Consider the following 21,595-nt stretch of genomic DNA (forward strand, 5'->3'; position numbering starts at 1 on the left):
ATCTCTGAGCGCTCTGTCCCTCCATACACTGAGATGATCCCAACATACTGTAGCTGCTGACACTGGCTGGGGGGCAGATCTTTACATTTATAAAAATACAATATTATGTATATATAATCCCTCAGTGGCAGAGATAAGATTGTCTGTTTGAACAAGGACATATCAGAGGTTTCCAAGTGGTTGGGTCCTGTTTGGATAGGCTTGTGCAAATCCCATCTGTGTGTACATATCAGCACACCGGATATGATGTAATGATCCCCTGTAAGAAGGGATACTGCACACTAATGCACCACCACTACTACTACTACTACTACTACTACTACTACTACTACTACTACTACTACTACTACTACTACTACTACTACTACTACTACTACTACTACTACTACTACTACTACTACTACTACTACTACTACTACTACTACTACTACTACTACTACTACTACTACTACTACTACTACTATTAACTATTACTACATTACTACTACTACTACTACTACTACTACTACTACTACTACTACTACTACTACTACTACTACTACTACTACTACTACTACTACTACTACTACTACTACTACTACTACTACTACTACTACTGTTGTATAATCCTATACAAAACCTAAGGTTTATTCACAGTACAAGGAGGTTGCTAACTGGAAGGAGGAAAGGATCATAAGTGATAGAATTTGGTCTCCTCATCTGACTTCCAATATAGCCAGCAAGGAATAAACGTGCAGTCCAGACCACAGAGTTAGAATTCAAACTCATGTATTTATTTGCCTCGGCGGCCCAGAGTGAATTGAAGTGAAGTGAATGAAAATAGAGAATCTACTGTAAGCCCTTTTCATATGAGTAAGCCTGGTTTCTAAGATAAGTATCTTTATATTCTATTCTAACCAACCATGGGGCCATCCAGCTTACTTACATGAAAATCAGCCGACAGCATTCTCTGGGTTGGGAGCGGGGAGCCGCAGACCTGGGGCGGTCTGGGCTCCTGAATTAACACTGTTTTGCTCTTAAATACTATAATTTCCCACCAATAGTAGCACATTTTAATAATACGTTTGGTCCAATCCGGTTGGTTCTTCTGTGGGGGTTGGTGTCAATGGCCCCCTCCTTTGGGCTGTGGCCTCTCATGTTAGGACAGAGAGGGGGGGGGGGCCTGCCTGTGGCCCCCGTCGGTGTCTCCTCTGAATGCATCAACATTCCTTCGTGTACCATTATACATTTTCCAATCTATATGGTTTGTGTAATGACCTATAGACCTCTCATATCATCCCAGTACAGTGATTGCTTCTAGGCTGATATCAGACATCATATAGGAGACCACACCAACCTTTATTTACCAGATCATATAACTGTGATAACTATACCAGGATTCTTAATTCTAAATATCTATATAGATGTTTTTATTGGTTTCTTTATAGAGTTGTCAATCCAATCAAAGCCAATCAAGTATCATGCTTTTTCATTTAACTTTGAAACATGTCCTTATTGATTAATGATCTTTAGTCCTGTCTTATACTATCAGAGCCAGTTATCTCGTCTCTGCTGTCGCTGCTGAAATCTGCTAACAGTTGAGTGTGACTTTTCAGTTCCTTTGTTCTAGTGTTGAGTACATCTGCTAGTGGGGGTTGACATAACTGTTCCTGCTGTTATCTGATGCAACTGTCTCTAGAATCGTTCCTCATTTAGCCCTGCAACCCACTCTGCTGCTAAAAAGTATACAAGGCATAATATTATGGTTTTATTCTTGGCTTACCTTTTGATACTAAACAGTTGATTAATAGATAACTTTGTTTATGAATTAGTGTCCATGACTAATCATCCTGTAAGTATATTCTGCTCTTCAACAAGTCTAAGCTGGTCTGCCCTGTGTTCAACCCAGCTGTCTCTGTAACACCAGTATCAGCTCCTTACTTTAGCACTGAAAATCCATTCTGCTGTTGAAAGGTACACCTGGCTTTTACATTATGGTTCTCTAATTATTCACACATATTAGTTATGAAATTCAATGTCAAATATCACCACACTACTACTACTACTACTACTACTACTACTACTACTACTACTACTACTACTACTACTACTACTACTACTACTACTACTACTACTACTACTACTACTACTACTACTACTACTACTACTACTACTACTACTACTACTACTACTACTACTACTACTACTACTACTACTACTACTACCATTACCACTACTACTACTACTACTACTACTACTACTACTACTACTACTACTACTACTACTACTACTACTACTACTACTACTACTACTACTACTACTAATAATAATAATAATGACTTGGATTTATATAGCGCTCTTCACTGACCCAGAGCGCTTCACAGAGTCCATTATTCTTTCATACACAGTCATCCCGGTGGTGGTAAGCTACAATTGCAGCCAGAGCTGCCCTGAGGCAGACTCACGGAAGCGTGGCGAATAATCATCGCCTACGGCCCCTCCGACCACCACCAACATTCATTCACATGCATACACATTCATACGAGGCAAGTAGGTACTACTACTACTACTACTACTACTACTACTACTACTACTACTACTACTACTACTACTACTACTACTACTACTACTACTACTACTACTACTACTATTACTACTACTACTACTACTACTACTAACTATTACTACATTATTACTACTACTACTACTACCACCACTACTACTACTACTACTACTACTACTACTACTATTAACTATTACTATATTAGTACTACTACTACTACTACTACTACTACTACTACTACTACTACTACTACTACTACTACTACTACTACTACTACTACTACTACTACTACTACTACTACTACTACTACTACTACTACTGTTGTATAATCCTATACAAAACCTAAGGTTTATTCACAGTACAAGGAGGTTGCTAACTGGAAGGAGGAAAGGATCATAAGTGATAGAATTTGGTCTCCTCATCTGACTTCCAATATAGCCAGCAAGGAATAAACGTGCAGTCCAGACCACAGAGTTAGAATTCAAACTCATGTATTTATTTGCCTCGGCGGCCCAGAGTGAATTGAAGTGAAGTGAATGAAAATACAGAATCTACTGTAAGCCCTTTTCATATGAGTAAGCCTGGTTTCTAAGATAAGTATCTTTATATTCTATTCTAACCAACCATGGGGCCATCCAGCTTACTTACATGAAAATCAGCCGACAGCATTCTCTGGGTTGGGAGCGGGGAGCCGCAGACCTGGGGCGGTCTGGGCTCCTGAATTAACACTGTTTTGCTCTTAAATACTATAATTTCCCACCAATAGTAGCACATTTTAATAATACGTTTGGTCCAATCCGGTTGGTTCTTCTGTGGGGGTTGGTGTCAATGGCCCCCTCCTTTGGGCTGTGGCCTCTCATGTTAGGACAGAGAGGGGGGGGGGGGCCTGCCTGTGGCCCCCGTCGGTGTCTCCTCTGAATGCATCAACATTCCTTTGTGTACCATTATAAATTTTCCAATCTATATGGTTTGTGTAATGACCTATAGACCTCTCATATCATCCCAGTACAGTCATTGCTTCTAGGCTGATATCAGACATCATATAGGAGACCACACCAACCTTTATTTACCAGATCATATAACTGTGATAACTATACCAGGATTCTTAATTCTAAATATCTATATAGATGTTTTTATTGGTTTCTTTATAGAGTTGTCAATCCAATCAAAGCCAATCAAGTATCATGCTTTTTCATTTAACTTTGAAACATGTCCTTATTGATTAATGATCTTTAGTCCTGTCTTATACTATCAGAGCCAGTTATCTCGTCTCTGCTGTCGCTGCTGAAATCTGCTAACAGTTGAGTGTGACTTTTCAGTTCCTTTGTTCTAGTGTTGAGTACATCTGCTAGTGGGGGTTGACATAACTGTTCCTGCTGTTATCTGATGCAACTGTCTCTAGAATCGTTCCTCATTTAGCCCTGCAACCCACTCTGCTGCTAAAAAGTATACAAGGCATAATATTATGGTTTTACTCTTGGCTTACCTTTTGATACTAAACAGTTGATTAATAGATAACTTTGTTTATGAATTAGTGTCCATGACTAATCATCCTGTAAGTATATTCTGCTCTTCAACAAGTCTAAGCTGGTCTGCCCTGTGTTCAACCCAGCTGTCTCTGTAACACCAGTATCAGCTCCTTACTTTAGCACTGAAAATCCATTCTGCTGTTGAAAGGTACACCTGGCTTTTACATTATGGTTCTCTAATTATTCACACATATTAGTTATGAAATTCAATGTCAAATATCACCACACTACTACTACTACTACTACTACTACTACTACTACTACTACTACTACTACTACTACTACTACTACTACTACTACTACTACTACTACTACTACTACTACTACTACTACTACTACCATTACCACTACTACTACTACTACTACTACTACTACTACTACTACTACTACTACTACTACTACTACTACTACTACTACTACTACTACTACTACTACTACTACTACTACTACTAATAATAATAATAATAATGACTTGGATTTATATAGTGCTCTTCACTGACCCAGAGCGCTTCACAGAGTCCATTATTCGTTCATACACAGTCATCCCGGTGGTGGTAAGCTACAATTGCAGCCAGAGCTGCCCTGAGGCAGACTCACGGAAGCGTGGCGAATAATCATCGCCTACGGCCCCTCCGACCACCACCAACATTCATTCACATGCATACACATTCATACGAGGCAAGTAGGTACTACTACTACTACTACTACTACTACTACTACTACTACTACTACTACTACTACTACTACTACTACTACTACTACTACTACTACTACTACTACTACTACTAACTATTACTACATCATTACTACTACTACTACTACCACCACTACTACTACTACTACTACCACTACTACTACTACTACTACTACTACTACTACTACTACTACTACTATTACCACTACTACTACTACTACTACTACCACCACTACTATTAACTATTACTACATTAGTACTACTACTACTACTACTACTACTGTGGATCTCTCCCGATCTAAAGACAGAGAACCAGATCAACCATATAGCAATAACAAGAAAATGGAGAAAACTACTCTTAGATGTTAGGGTAAAGAGGGGAGCAGACATTGACTCTGACCATCACCTGCTGATAGGAGAGTTTAGACTCAAACTAGCTGTAAGGAAAAGGGAGGAAAATAGAGCACAGAGAAAATTCAACATAAAAAAACTAAGGGATCACCAGGTTAGACAGGAAGCAGGGCTTACACTTAAAACAGATTTCAAGTACTAGCAGAAACAGGAGATGTTGAGGAACAGTGGGGAAGCTGCAAGAAGGCGCTCATTGACACTTGTGAACAGGTTTTGGGCTATAGGAAAGGTGAAAGAAAAGACTGGATTGCAGATGACACCTGGCAAGACATAGAGGAAAGGAAAAACCTTAAAAACAAGTGCAATAGGGAACCAGATATGACAAAGAAAGAAAATTGTAGGCAAGAATACAAACAAAATAGCAGGGTAGTGAAGAAGAAGACGAGAAGGGACAAGAGAAGATATGTTGACAACCTAGCATGTGAGGCAGAAATAGCAGCCGGACAGAGGAACATGAAAGATCTTTACAGAATCACAAGACAACTAGCGGGGAAGAACAGAACCATTAGCCGACCAGTAAAGAATAAACAGGGACAACTCATCACACAGGAAGCCCAACAGCTGGACCGCTGGAGGGAACACTTCCAGGAACTCCTAAATAGACCTCCCCCAGAAATAACACCAGAGATCAGCAGTGTACCATCAGAAGCCTTGAAGATCAACTGTGGGAGGATATCTAAGGATGAAATAACCAGAGCCATCAAAAAGATGAAGGCTGGGAAAGCACCAGGAGTTGACAACATACCCCCTGATATTCTGAAAGCTGATCCCAAAGCGACCACAGAGGTTCTATACCACCTCCTCAACACGATCTGGGATACAGAAGTAATCCCAATAGAATGGAAAACGGGTTTAATGGTCACCATTCCAAAAAGAGGAAACCTCAGTGAATGCAACAACTGGAGAGGCATAATGCTCCTGTCCGTCCCTAGCAAGGTTCTTTGTAGGATTATCTTAGATAGGATACAAGCAGCCTTAGACGGACAGTTGAGGAAAGAGCAAGCAGGTTTTAGGAAGGATAAGTCATGCACAGACCATATTGCTACTTTAAGAATTATTATCGAGCAGTGTGTTGAGTGGCAAAACTCCCTGTGCATGAATTTTGTAGACTTTGAAAAAGCCTTTGACAGCCTAGATAGGGAAGTGCCTAGGAAACTCCTAGGTCACTATGGCCTACCCTCTAAGATCATCAACCTAATAAAGAACATGTACCAGGATTTCAATGGCCGGGTGATCTGCAAGGGCAAACTGTCAGACACCTTTGCCATCACAACAGGGGTGCGACAGGGTTGTCTTCTTTCTCCTTTGATTTTCCTCATTGCCATTGACTGGATCATGAGAAGAACAACTGAAAATCAACGGACAGGAATCCAGTGGACCTTGTTTACCCAGCTCGAGGACCTGGATTTCACAGACGACCTTGCGCTAGTCTCTGAAAACCACACACACATGCAACAGAAGACAGATAGGTTACAGACTAACAGTGACCAGCTTGGACTCAAGATCAACACCGGAAAAACCAAGACCATGAGGTTAAATCTAAAAACACATGATCCAATCACACTTAGGGGAGAGGCCATAGAGGACGTGGAGCACTTCACCTACCTAGGGAGTAACATCAGCAGGGATGGAGGAGCAGACAGGGACATAGAGGCACGCATCAGCAAAGCACAGGTAGCATTCAGGATACTCAGGCCAATCTGGTTGTCCAAGCAACTCTCCAACAACACCAAGCTACGGATCTTCAATACCAATGTGAAGACTGTCCTGCTCTACGGCTCTGAGACGTGGAAGACTACTGAGGGCCTCACAAGCAAGATCCAGGTGTTTGTCAACAAATGCCTGCGCTACATCCTCAAGCTGTGGTGGCCCATCAAAACCACAAATGAAGAGCTGTGGAGGATAACCAACCAGGACAGCATAGCTACCACCATCAAAAGGAGAAAGTGGAACTGGATAGGGCATACCCTTAGGAAGGACTCCAACAACATCACTAGACAGGCCTTGGACTATAACCCGCAGGGGAAGAGGAAAGCCGGTAGGCCGAGATACACCTGGAGACGTTCCACACTCCAAGACCTAAAGAACATCGGAGTGAGCTGGAAAGAAGCAAAGGCCCTGGCCCAGAAGAGAATACTACTACCAGAATACTACTACTACTACTACTACTACTACTACTACTACTACTACTACTACTACTACTACTACTACTACTACTACTACTACTACTACTACTACTACTACTACTACTACTACTACTACTACTACTACATTAGTACTACAACTACTACTACTACTATTATTAACTATTACTACATTAGTACTACTAATACTATTAAACTACTACTATTAACTATTACTACATTAGTACTACTACTACTAGTAACTATTACTACAGTACTACTACTACTATTAATACTGCTACTACTACTACTACTACTACTACTACTACTACTACTACTACTACTACTACTACTACTACTACTAAGGGAGTTGAATAGGTTCCAATATTCCAACAGTGAAGAGGTTGCTTAATGTCAAGACTTTTGGTTTATTTAATATAAGGATCAGATATGTAAAGGGGCCTAAATGAGTTAACAGGTGTTTGTGATTGTGATTGAGCATTCGCAGTTCGCGCAGCTGCCTTTCAAATGGTGGCTGGCTGTCATTCTCACTATAGCACTGACAGGATCACATCGCCCATTGGTAAGTGGACTTTATTAAGGGATTGCAATGTTAACTTGGCTATGTCATGTAACCTTGCTGCCACCTGTAGTAACTCATCCTTTGAACATTTTCTTACCTTAGCCAGTGTTGGCTCTGCAACAAAGTCATCAATGTCCAACGTCATTGTCTATTATCATCAGTAAACGACAACAAATGAATACAACAATATTAATTACCAATTAAGTAATTAATTAACCAATTAACTAATTACTAATACAAGGCAATACTACAATCAATCCACAACAAGGGATATAGTTCAGTATCCAAAACACAAGCAACTCACCCACCGTTCCTACGACCTGGGGTTCAAACTCCAATTTCCCTGTATCCACAAAAAGGTGTAGCACGTAATTAAATGACAGTGATTGAAGATACACGGCATAACACAGCACGCAATGAAACTCACAAGCAGTAGTTCAAAACACGGCATTATATGTTAGCACGCAAAACAAATCACACTGTATTTAAGACACACGGCATAACACATACTGGATCAAAAAGGTCAAGCTCAATAATGCACACAGATCCTATACTAGAGAATCACACTAACCATACACAGATCCTATACTAGATAATCACAGCAGACACTGCTACTGGACACTAGCTACAGGCCTCTGCTGAGACGAACCACCCACAAGACTAACCCTGTGGTAGGTACTTATCCCAAAATACTGGAACAAACGCTCTTCAGTAACACAAAACAAGTGAGGCAAAACCCCTTGTGTTACACTCAAACAAATTCAACAAACAAATTCTGCTAATACAAACAGGTGCTCCATACAATCTGATTTGACTCACAAATAGCTTCTAAAACCTACACTGCAGTCAAAAGAAGGACTGCTAGGCCCACCACATGTCTAATCTAACAAAAAACACTTACATCAGGTCCTAACACACTAATTACATTTCCCGGCCCCCTAACCTACCTATACTGAAAGCTAATGCACTGTAGACCTAGCTTTCTTCAACCACACCTGCTACCAGCCAAAGATCATCACTTCTTTGACTGCCCCAGGAGTACGTGGTACACAGGAGGCTAACAACAGTCAGAAAACAATGAAATTACCTACCTGTGGTGTCCACTAAACTAAATATTTTAAAGCATACCAGTAGTCAAATAAAATTATAAATTAAGAGCATACTTACCTGTTTGAAGACCGGCTAGAGCCCCCATGTTACATTCAAGCCTAACATATGGCTCGTCAAGGCCTTGAATGCGACATGGTGGACACAGGACACTGGACAAAAGTTATCAAAAATAACTATTTATTTACACAGCAATTTACTAATAGAACAAAATAATAGGGGAGCTGGGTGCTCCAGACTCCATAGTTCAGGATATAAATGAAGCAAAGCACATGGTCAAAAATAGCACAGCAAAAATTGCCAAAAGGGTGGAAAGGTCTCAGAGCACAAATGAAGGAGCACTTCTGGTGAGGTTCTGGAGACCAAGTGATGAGCGACACCTGCAGACTGCACTCTGGCCTGCTTACATAGGGCGTGGTGCCTCAATCACCACACCTGTGACAAATACAAGAAGCGGCCATTTTAAACACATGGAAATGACAACAGAAGTGTGTATCAATTAAACCACCAATTAGTGACAGCACACTTAACCACAATGTGAATATGCACCACAGACAGTAAGTATCCCTCCACCATGTGAAAGTAATACGTAACATATGTACAATGTAATGTATCATGTTGGCTGCTGGCTGCTAATGCAGCCTGCGGATAATATTTGCATAGTGCACGGTGTTAGTGATGCTGGCTGAATGAATGAACGTTGTGTCTGAATGTTTGCCGCTAGCTTGTGGCTAGGCTAACGCACCTCGCAAAGGTTCAAAGCTGAGCTAGTGACTTGGTGGCTTTCCCGGTTTGTCACGGTGAGATTCATGTGGGGAACTTTGGTGTGTGTGTGTGTGCTTTGATGAATGAGAACTGCTATCTTGTCCGTTGTGTGTTTGGGTTGCGCTGTGTCTCGAGCTCAGTGGGTCACGCTATGGAGGAGGAAGTAAATATTGCCATGCATTCTGGGAAATGGAGTCATTCTAGTTCTCCCTCCTTTCACCCACAATTAAAGAGGACATGACATGCTGGTTTGATAAAGTGTATAGTGTAATGTATATTTATAAATAATATAAATATAATTATATAATATAAAATGAATAGTGTATGTATATTTGATAGTGGTATTGATATATTAATATGTATATTGATATTAATATTAATTAATTGATTGATTGATTGGTATTGATGTTAATATATATTGTATATTAATATTATGATTAATGTGTATGCACTGCATTTGTTCTGTTTCACAGGTTTTTGACATATGGTAAGTGTGGTAAATTCCCACAGACTTTCTACAATAATTTGAGGTTATTGTAGTACAACACAATGAGATTGACTATCTGGAAGGAGGAGGAAAGATTCATACTTGATAGAATTGTTGGTCTCCTCATCTGACTTAGCAGATGAGGAATAAAACGTGTACGCCAGACAAACCAGAACTGTAGTTCAACTCAGCTGATTTATTTGAACCAGGGCCAAGAGTGAATAAAAGGTTGCCTTTCACATACAAAAGATTATCAGAAAACATTAACAGGGCTGTCTGTTGTACAGAAATATCACAATCAGGTTTGCATCTCCAACCTCAATAATGTACATAAAACAGTCGGTAACATAATCTGAACATACATTGACCATGCTGCACACATTTATACATGAGTAAATCTGGTTTCAGATATTAAGGATTTACACTAAACTTTAAACAACAAATGGTGTTTTCCCATGATTTACTCACATAAAATGCAAACAGCACAGCAGTCTCTCGATGGTGGAAGGAGCGGTGGAGCCCCCAGACCCCCTGGGTTAGTCCGGTCTGAGAGCTCCCGAATTACCAAAATGTCCCCTCCTTTATACTACCATTTCTAGCCAAAATAGAATACAGTTCACTATTACAGTTGATCCAATCATGCATCTCCTGTGGGCGCCTTCTGTGAGCGGTGTCCTGTGGGCGCTGGCAGCCCCTCCCTCTGGGTTTCTCTGTGTGTCTTCTCAAGGGGGGGGGGGCTGGCCTGATGTCCTTCTGGTGGGGGGTGTGAATACACTTTGACCCTTTGGGCCAAATTACCATATAGTACTAATCTGATCACAGAGTGGGGGTGGAGAGTAGCTCTCGTCACCCCTGCTAGTTGGCAGAGTAGCTGTGATGACTTCTTTAACACGAGTGTAATCACCCTTCAAACCTTATTTCTAATATTATGGTTTACTCTTTTGATACTAAACAGTTGATTAATAGATCCATGACTCTTCAGCATGTAATCAGCATTTACATACAGTCAGTTTGAGTGAGGGCTTTGTGACTTGTAACTATTCCCCTATATACCATTTGGGTATGCAGCCTTCTCATGCGAGGGGGTTGGTGTGAAATGTCTGTCTCTCCTACATTATGACTCTCTAATTATTCACACATATTATTTATGAAATACAACGTCAATATTACCACATTCCCCGTTTTGACGATTCTTATCGTCACATATGATATATTGACTTGATTTTTTATACATACTAACCATACATAATAAAATTCATTTTTTCCCAAAATTAAAATTCATTTTTTCAAAATTTCTCCATTTTTTCTTTTTCCAATCTAAACATTACACATTTAAAGTCTAATCAATCACAATTTTTTAAATTACAGTATTCGTTTACATGATCTGGGGAGGACACAGAAATTATTATTCATTCTTTCATACATTTTGCTTCTCCTCTCTTGTTAATTCCTTTTCCAAGTCAGCCCAATCACATTTTGCATAATCAACTCAGTTGGTCTTCTCACCTCTCCCCCCTTTATGAACATCCCATGGACATAACTCCTACCACCTCTGCGCACAGTCGACAGGGAGGGCGGAGCATCACGCAAGGAAAAATTTTTTTTTCACCATGTCGGCCATAATCTACACCTAATATCTTACCTATGTGTATGTGTTTAGTTTAGTACTCTTGCGTTGTGTCATAATCTATACCAGTTGTTACCGTTCAGTCACCTCCCGTTCAACATACCAATCAATCACACAGAGGCCCTTGTTCAACGCTTTGGTTGCACAGTCTCTGACCGTTTTCGCCCCCCCCCCCTCCACCCCATGTCGGCCAGCCTCAGCTGAAGCCAATGTTTGTAGGCCTGTGACCTCGTTATATTCTGTCCCATGACTGTATTTCCATGGATCTACAGACGAACGACTCTGTCAGTCTGGAGGTTTGTCTCAAACCCCCGGCCTTTGTATCCGGGGCTATATTGAAGGAGGGGCAGCGTCACAAGCGACCTCTCTTCACAATCCAACAATCTCCCACAGGAACTGACTGAACGGGTTCACACCATCGTGTCATAATCTAATGAAATGTATTCCTACACATTTTCCCCATGATCCCTCCACTTGTGATGGTCCATCCTCCCCCTCCGACTGAACTGCAAGGGAACAAAAACACAAAACAAATTTTCTTTACACAATATGTCAAATATTTCTCAAGAGAAGCCAAATGTTTAACCATTATGCAAACGTGATGGGACCACTTAACTGCCATCGATCTGATCCAATGTATCCTCACGCTTCAACCGTCCTCTCACCAGCTCATAACAGAGAAATTAAGAAACAAAAGGCAAATAATCAAAAAAACATTCCAACAGATGTGAAAGCAAATCAATGAACTTAACCAGCTCCAACCGCAGACCACCTTAATGGTTATTTAGAAAGAAAAGAAAAGAAATCAAAACTCTACACCTAAACCCTTCATACCTAAAACAGTAAATCAATGAAATAAAATAAAAACCAGGTTTTCCAAAACCACCCATTCAACATCTCATCACCCAACCGTACCATTCACACATGTCAGTGACTTTGACACCTCTTAAGCCAGCACATCCACCCTCCACAGGCCCCATTCACACCCAATCAGGCCACACAACCATAGATCAAAAATAGAATAGAAATCTAAATTCAATACCCTCATCCAATTGATTACATCCACCCAGACATATCATACTTAAACACATTTTGATATTTTTAAGACTAGTTTCACCTTAAGTGAAAGCTAAGTTGTGTGTGTGTATGTATGTGTCGATCAGATTGCGTGAACGTGTGCCTGTGTGTGTCTGTGTGTGTGCGTGTCTGTGTGTGTGTGTGTGTGTGTGTGTGTCTGTGTGTGAATTGGTAATCAAGGCCTCCTGGCCCCCATCCCCCGCTCAATCATTCACTGAAATCAAAAGGACATCTCAATCTCACACATACATACAAAAATTTAATTTAAATAAAAGTAGTATCTGTACCAAAATAAAACTTAACACTTTGAATATGACCTACTCAAACGCTTTCATCCACTTTCTCATAGTCACATTCATTCGATCCTGAACATTTAGAGTTAGAAAAGAAATAAAAGCAAAAACCAATCAAACGCTTCAATTCAACATCATCCACGCTTCATTCATATTATAAACATATACTTCCTTTCATACACTCATTAATCAACCAACAGACAGACAAACAATGTTAGTTCCCCTGCGCTCCTCTCTTCTGCTCTCTCATCAGGCTACACTCATCCCTGGCTAATACAATTCACACTTAATTTCTACACTCCTACCTACTGCCAGAGAGAGTCTAGGAACTCTCCCTCAACGACAGAACCTCAAAGCATTCCTAGTACTTTGAGAGTCTACCGCTATTCTCCCTAACCAAAAAGCTAGCCCTCCAAAAGTCATAATCCCATTGAACGACTACCTCCCTGATCGTCTCACTCACTCACCCAGCTGTGTTCTGTATTAGCACGCTTCCTGTCACACCTTCCTGTCACTTCCTGGCCCCCTGGCCCACTACCCCCACTTCCTGTCTTCTGCTCTAACGCCATCTGTTATCTCACTATGACTGTTCTCCTGCATCTTCACCTCTGACCTCTCTCCTGTTGCATCTAATCTCACGCCATCCTGCCATATAAGAACCGCCATTGTAAGCAGCTGTATACACGACCCCCCTTGGGCCCTTTACTGCTTAGTAAAGATAGCCTGAGTCACTCCTGTGAGTTTCCGTGACCTCCCTGTAACTCAACAGAAGGATTAATCATTTCATACACAAATCATCTATCAAACATTTATAATAACTGCTAAAACACAATCTCACATCATAGCAGCTTCTAAACAACCCCCTGTCACTAAATTATCCCACTGTGACCCAAGGATTTGAAAATGGCATTTAAAGACATAACATTATAACAGTATTTCAACATAGCAATGCAACCAAATAACATATACGCCCACAAGCCTACATCATTAAATTATCATCCCCATGATCTAAAGACTTGCAGATAAACATTATCCTATTTAAATCAACGGCCTTAAAGCTATAACAAGTATCAATATCTGACATTTCAACATCAATGCATTCTATACAAGCATCTTAATTCAAGCTACATAAAACACAACATCATTATTCCAAGCTCACAATTGTACACGTTACACAAATTAAAAAAACTGGAAATGTCCATCAACTCTAATTATTATACATGTAAGCATCATTCATTTCAGCATAACATTATAGTGGTTAGTCCTAAATGCTCCTTTCTTCATACACGTGTGATAAATTGATTTTACTGCAAGCAACATGTAACTCTAGTGTAGAGCCACTTTCCAAATTCAGCCTATAGCTACTCTCAAACTCCCGTTTATCTGTGTACCATGTATGCAATAAAAGTTATGATGTATTTTAACACGGGTGACTGAATTTGCAAATCTGGTATGTCATAAATGTATAGTTGTAGCAGTACTGACTATCTGATGAATTGAAAATGGGGGACCCTGATGTAAACAAGACAAAAGTCTTCCTTTGGTCTGCATCCCCTTAACAATTGTGTGTATTGAGCTGTACTTATTTTTAATCAATCCCTACTCATTCCCCCCTGGTTAAAAATATACCCCTGTGCATCAAAGACAATAATACAATCTACCCAGTATAGCCGGTCTGTGAACCCCAGATTTATCATAGGCAATGTATCCATTATTTCATTTCTCCTCAATAGGCTCACTGTACTGTTTGCAGCCTAAGTAAACCCTTACTGACTATCTCCCCTAACCTAACCACCATACATGTTACATCTCTTCCCCTGCTTACACAAAAATACAATGCACAATATACAAATATAACCATATTACATAATGCAGAATATTCTCTTACCCGTTATTCCTGTCCCCTGAGCGAACTATCACGAATGCAAATAGACCCAATCCACGCTGTACCGCGCATGCGCAGTAGCAACCGACGCGGCTGTTATAACGTTGCTACGACAATCAAAGTCTGCCACGACATTCATAACATGCCCCGATATTCATAACCTGCCACGACATTCATCACGTTCTCTACCCCTTCCCCAACATCATTCTCAAAACTCGAAACGTAACATCTGCCGCCCGCAAACGCCACAAAACAACGGCATGCAAGCTAACTAGCTTAGCCAGCCCTAATGCGACGTTCAAGGCCCTCACGGGAGCCGTGCCTTTCAAGATCCGTTCATCCACGCAATTCGCTCAGTACCAACCAAAGCATAAACAATTCACACAAGCTTAAAATAGCCAACCACTCTAACAGAAAATAATTTTTAAAACATTCTCACCAACCAGCGCCGCACATATAGTTCAACACGAATCCTTTCTCCTGCCTACTCCGCCTCACTTCATAGTACCGCGAACGTTACATACTCTCCACAACACCATGACGTCATCAAGCAGCGACTCCTTAATATCACACACTATCGCTACCGCATCAATAATAACCCTCAAAACGGCCACAATCTCGCCAGTCTACGTCTCGATCCGCTTCTTACCTGTAATCGCCGCCACAGTGTTTAAACAATTCTCTCATAACGCCATCGTAACGTCCCCAGTTTCACCGCGGACTCTTCCCACAGAGCTAAGCTAGCTAGCCCCAACCACCAGCAGGACTCGCCTCCAACATATGTCCGTTGGTCATTAAACTATCATAACAAAACAACAATAAGCTCCCACGTTTCGCCAATCATTCATAACCATAGCCATAGTCCCCCATACAATTCCTAACCATAGCCCCCATACAACCATTAAGTACTTATCAGTCAGTTCGACCGAATTGTTTTTGTATCACAGCGAATGTAATTAATCAACAGGCCGGTTTCGCTCAAGATTAAAAAGGATACTATGCCTAAGGACGGCAAATATATCTACATTTAAGACAGGCCGCTTGGTCCCCCAGACTTCAGTCCGTCCATTATCAAGCCTTGTCCTGAACACGCCGGCACCCTACACTTCTATTAATTACTACGTTTTTATCCTGTAATCGCACAGACCCCTGCGCTGATCATGCCAGGGTCTACCAATCTTTCACCATACTTGACTTGCATTGTTCTGAATAGTAGCAGAGCTCTGCACTCTTCCCATATTCTCTGTACTTCAGTCCGTCCCATAGAACTTTTCCCCCGTACCCTATTACACATAGCTGTCCCTCCATTCAGAACAATTAAATCAATCCAACTCACCCGCGCCCCCTTCCTGAGAATAATTTTAGGGCAATTACATACTCAGAACGCGCTCCTGTCGTATACACCAGACAACCGTGCTTCCTAGCCAGAAAAGCCTTTTATCTGCCGTCATGCGACGCTAATTCCAATAACTAATTCCAATAACCAATACGTCACCCCATTACATGCCGTATCTTCTTGGTGCAACTCCCCCGTACAGTTCATAAAGTATATTCCATACGAGTTAACCAACCCAACCCCCGTGGCCCGCATAGGCCGAGCCCGGCCTCCTGTGTCTGAATAAACATACAAACATAAAAAGCCCACGTTTGCATGTTCACTGCACAACAAGCGCGATCTCCATACCTCCGGACATCCTAACCTAAGACACCGCACCCCCAACCCTGCATGCAGAAGCCATATTCACCGTGGGCCCCAAACAGTGGCGTACACAACCAACCTTCATCCTGTCCCTCTCTCTCCTCCATTCAGACAACAAGCCCCTCGTCTATCACTTCAAACGCAGCAACACCCCAGCTCTTTGCCCCGTGTCCCCAACACACAGCAAGGTCCAGATATGATACATATGACAAGACCCTACCGCACCTTTTCAGGGGGAGACACAAAGGATGGGAAGAACGGCACCATTTCTGTGGTAAATTCCCACAGACTTTCTACAATAATTTGAGGTTATTGTAGTACAACACAATGAGATTGACTATCTGGAAGGAGGAGGAAAGATTCATACTTGATAGAATTGTTGGTCTCCTCATCTGACTTAGCAGATGAGGAATAAAACGTGTACGCCAGACAAACCAGAACTGTAGTTCAACTCAGCTGATTTATTTGAACCAGGGCCAAGAGTGAATAAAAGGTTGCCTTTCACATACAAAAGATTATCAGAAAACATTAACAGGGCTGTCTGTTGTACAGAAATATCACAATCAGGTTTGCATCTCCAACCTCAATAATGTACATAAAACAGTCGGTAACATAATCTGAACATACATTGACCATGCTGCACACATTTATACATGAGTAAATCTGGTTTCAGATATTAAGGATTTACACTAAACTTTAAACAACAAATGGTGTTTTCCCATGATTTACTCACATAAAATGCAAACAGCACAGCAGTCTCTCGATGGTGGAAGGAGCGGTGGAGCCCCCAGACCCCCTGGGTTGGTCCGGTCTGAGAGCTCCCGAATTACCAAAATGTCCCCTCCTTTATACTACCATTTCTAGCCAAAATAGAATACAGTTCACTATTACAGTTGATCCAATCATGCATCTCCTGTGGGCGCCTTCTGTGAGCGGTGTCCTGTGGGCGCTGGCAGCCCCTCCCTCTGGGTTTCTCTGTGTGTCTTCTCAAGGGGGGGGGGCTGGCCTGATGTCCTTCTGGTGGGGGGTGTGAATACACTTTGACCCTTTGGGCCAAATTACCATATAGTACTAATCTGATCACAGAGTGGGGGTGGAGAGTAGCTCTCGTCACCCCTGCTAGTTGGCAGAGTAGCTGTGATGACTTCTTTAACACGAGTGTAATCACCCTTCAAACCTTATTTCTAATATTATGGTTTACTCTTTTGATACTAAACAGTTGATTAATAGATCCATGACTCTTCAGCATGTAATCAGCATTTACATACAGTCAGTTTGAGTGAGGGCTTTGTGACTTGTAACTATTCCCCTATATACCATTTGGGTATGCAGCCTTCTCATGCGAGGGGGTTGGTGTGAAATGTCTGTCTCTCCTACATTATGACTCTCTAATTATTCACACATTATTTATGAAATACAACGTCAATATTACCACATAAGCCTATGGTCAACTGTGGGAATTATAACGGTTGTATTGTGGAGAAAACATCTCAACTAGTTTGTTTAAATAAACAAACTCTAATGACTAACCATTGAGTCATCCATTGTGTGGTGCCTGTCAGCCCTTTCGGAGGGATTCAAATAGAACATTTTTGAAAGATCCGAACACTTACCAATAGACAATATTTGTACTACGCTTCATAAAGTTACAGAATTAGATAGCTAAATTGACTTTTTAGGTGATATTGACTTTGATATTGACTGGCTTGCTCTCAAAGAGAGATTATTAGTTGTCATGAATGTATGTCATTTGTCCCAGAGGATGAATGTTCTGACCAGGGTGTGTTCTAATACTGCTGGGGTACTGCCATCTACATCATCTACATGTATTAATCATTTATACCATAAAGAATTGTGTTCAAAGGCCATATCTAAGCTATGGTTCTCAACAGAGCTGCACATATGGTTCAGAACAGAGCTGCTATGGTTCTGAACAGAGCTGATCATATGGTTCTGAACATAACTGCTCGTATGGTTCTGAACAGAGATGCTCGTATGGTTCTGCACAGCGCTGCTCATATGGTTCTGAACAGAGCTGCTCATATGGTTCTGAACAGAGCTGCAGGTATGGTTCTCGGATGTACATTTAGAGCAAGTGTACATGACATGCATGTTGATGTTAAAAGTTGAGGATAGATTTCCATCTAATCTCCTTGTTTTCTTTCACAAAATCTGTGTTCTGACTAAGCCTCATATTTTTTCAAAAATGTTATACATCAGTGATAGACATGAGTACACTACTACTATGGAGCATGTTGTGGTGCCTTCACCATCACCACCAGGAAAGCTGATTCTGTTTCTGTTTGTCCACATGGAATTTAAATGTACATTTACACACCAAGATATTTATATTCAAAACAGATAGGAGGGACTACTCTGATGTCTGACTCTGGTTTAGGTTGAACTCTCTCCAATGTTATCCCCCCACCTACAGTATAGACAGCTATGGAATTCTGGACTAAGTCATATCTAGCACCAAATATACAGAAGTAGCATTGGAAATGGAGGTCCCTTCTACTGTCATTCCAACGGCCTCTACCGCCCGTTAACGCCCTTGTCAAATGGTTTTATTAGGGGTGGGTGCGGCTTCTGTTTTGTGCCGCCAGGACGCGCAAAGTCAATTTGGAATTATATCCATCCAGCGCACCGCTGTGCACACACTACAGACATGGACATATTATTTTGCAATGTAATGCTTTTCTGTCGATTATTTGATTGTCATTGGTACAGTAATGGTGTGGTATTTTCGATTAACGTGCGTTTTTTATGGATAATCAGCTAAGATGTACAGTATTATTCTTTACGTTGAGACAACCCAACAACTCATGTTTACAAAATCAGCTGTTTAGCCATTAGCCATTAGCCATTAGCTGCTAAACTAGCGTTAGAAGTCGAGGAAAATAAATTGATGCTTTGGATCTAATGAACGAGGGCTTATTGGTAGGGATGTCCGATATTATCGGCCGACCGATATTATCGGCCGATATCGGCAGTAAAATGTGATATCGGAAAATATCGGTATCGGTTTAAAAAAAGAAAAAAACAATAACAATATTTGTTATATATATATATCCAGTGAAATGATTAGTTACCTGAAATTATTCCGTTTTTTGGGGTGGGAAACCCTGCATATATCGGTATCGGTTGATATCGGTTGATATCGGTATCGGAAATTAAGAGTTGGACAATATCGGAATATCGGTATCGGTAAAAAAGCCAATATCGAGCATCCCTACTTATTGGACTTTGTTACAAAGCTGTTCTCAAGTGGATTTCGTGGAGGGGCGTTTATACGTAGGTAAGTGCAAAATAACTATAACTCACCAACTCACTAACGCTAACGTTAGCTAGCCGCACACCGCCGGTAGCTACTATAACGTGATAGCTAATACTAATGTTTCATACTGTATATTCGCAACTGTGTGTATGTGGGATATGAGGACTGTGTAACTAGGAGGGATATGAGGACTGTGTGTAACTAGGAGTGATATGAGGACTGTGTAACTAGGAGTGATATGAGGACTGTGTGTAACTAGGATCAACGTTAAAATGGCCCTGAATACATCAAATAATGTATTTCCCAAGCTGCTAAATATTGTAAGTGTATGACCAAAAATATATATCACAAGGGATTCATGTGTGCTTACAGACTTGGATCAAACTATTTTATTTGTCACATATTAGGTACATGTACATTACAGTGAATGAATGAAAACATATACTATACATGACTATACATACTGTACATGTCTATCTGTATGATTATGTTATGATGAATTGAAAATGGGGGACCCTGATGTAAACAAGACGAAAGTCTTTCTCTGGTCTGCATCCCCTTAACAATTGTGTGTATTGAGCTGTACTGTATTGTACCCATTCTGCAATCTGTTCATGACATTTACATATCTGTACTAGATACTATATCTATATCTGTACATCCCCTTACCTACTCTTACTAGTTACGCTGCTGGCCAGTATGACCACTAAGTGTCTTTATACCTGTATCACTGTACATAATAATACTACAACTCTGTACTCTACATACATCTGATTAGCATTATTACTCAGTAGTAGGCTACTGATTTATAAATATATTTTAAACAATATAATGAATTAAAGTTTTGTTTTATTTGCAGGCATTATGATTGACGACACCACCGTGGTGCTGCATCTCAAAAGGCGACGAGACCGCGTCCTCAACTTCTTCCTCCTCCTCCTCCTCCTCCTCCTCCTCCTCCTCTTCCTCCTCCTTGTGCCGTCTGCTCCAGAGACAAAACCATGCCACATCAGTTTGTAGAGGCTTTTGGCAATCGTGTTGCGGTTATTCTGGATTGCTTTGAAATTGGCACTGAGAGACCATCAAATCTGAAAGCGCAGGCACAGACATATTCCCACTACAAGCAAAAGCAAACACTGTTAAGTACCTGATTGGCATTACACCACAGGGGTCTATCTCTTTCATTTCCGAAGGGTGGGGAGGGCGTGTAAGTGACAAGCATCCAGGGCCGGACTGGGGAAATAATTCATACCGGGAGATATAGCGCAAAATATAGCCCCAGTCAGGCCACTTTTTAAGCGGGGGTCTGGGGGTCCCCCACCAGGATTTTTTTTGTTACAAAGACTTAATTTCCTGCATTCTGGTGAATTTTAGTGCATGTGAATCACAAACTAATGAGCCAACAATTGCTTAGTACAATGTACTGTTATGGACCTCAAATAAAACTGTTGTGGCACTAGCAATGCTACTCTCTCCACCTTCAAAAAGAAAAAAGC

Source organism: Notolepis coatsorum, assembly GCF_963971535.1.
Source record: "Notolepis coatsorum genome assembly, chromosome: 5".
Lineage (NCBI taxonomy): Eukaryota > Metazoa > Chordata > Actinopteri > Aulopiformes > Paralepididae > Notolepis > Notolepis coatsorum.